This window comes from Elephantulus edwardii, unplaced genomic scaffold (assembly GCF_000299155.1).
Source record: "Elephantulus edwardii isolate Elephantulus edwardi_28Jun2011 unplaced genomic scaffold, EleEdw1.0 scaffold00119, whole genome shotgun sequence".
Taxonomy (NCBI): Eukaryota; Metazoa; Chordata; class Mammalia; order Macroscelidea; family Macroscelididae; genus Elephantulus; species Elephantulus edwardii.
In genome coordinates this window covers 3536625-3537679 of record NW_006399869.1, presented here as the reverse complement: position 1 = coordinate 3537679, position 1055 = coordinate 3536625, and positions in this window count along the sequence as shown.

The window sequence follows — 1055 nt, the reverse complement described above, 5'->3', positions numbered from 1 at the left end:
TGTACTTATCTGGTTTTTGTTCAGGTATTTATAGTAAAAATATCCTGGATGCTAACAAAAAAGAATTAATCCATCATTTTCTGTTTTTCTTTAATTTTAAATATGGTTCAGAGAAGACTTGGAAAGCAGAATTTTCTTCTTTCCAAATAAGCCTATCAATTGCCTTTTCTACCTATTTGAAAAATGAGTTTGGTATCTGTATTGGGATTGTGTTGAACTGAAGGTTGTTTTTGGTAAGATAGTAATTGTCACTATATTGAGCCTTCCTATTCCTGAACATGAAATATTTTTCCATTTAGTTAGCTTTCTTATTGTTTCTCGTAGTTGTTGTTATGTGCTGTTGCATTGCTTGCAACTCATAGAGACCCTATGTACAACAGCTCTGAACCCTGTTCTATACTGTGTCAACCTTATTGCCTTTGACACACCTACCCATATTACTCCAGTCAATAGTAGTACTTTATCATTTTCTTTATAAATGCTTTTAGTGTCTCTTGTTGTTGTTGTTATGTGCTGTAAAGTTGGAACTGATCCATAGCTGACTCTCCAGTGGGTTTTCAAAGGCAGTTAATCACTTAGCAGGAGATTGCCTATCTAGTTAGGTTTATTCTTAAGTAGTTTATCTTATGGTTAGTTATTTATTGTAAATGGTGTTTCTTTTGTTAAAATTTACTTTTCCATGTTTTCTTTGTTGCTTAGAGAAATTCCACTGATTTTTGTATATTGATCTTGTATCATGCCTCTCGGCTAAATTGATCTATTAGGTCTAACAGGGTTTTGTGCTGTTGTGGTGTTTTGTTTTTGTTTTGTTTTTTTGTTTTGTTTTCTTTTTGGTGGATTCTCTGGAATTTTCTGTGTACACTATCATATTGTATGTGTATAGCGAGAATTTTACCACTTCTTTGCCAATATGAATGTCTCTTATTATAATTTGCTCCTTGTAAAATTCTCCCATCGCAATATGTCTTTTAATTTCCTGGCTGCTGGTGCCAAGACTGTTGATTGTGGAGCCAAGCAGACTAAAGCTGTGAACAATCTCAATCTCTTCACCATCC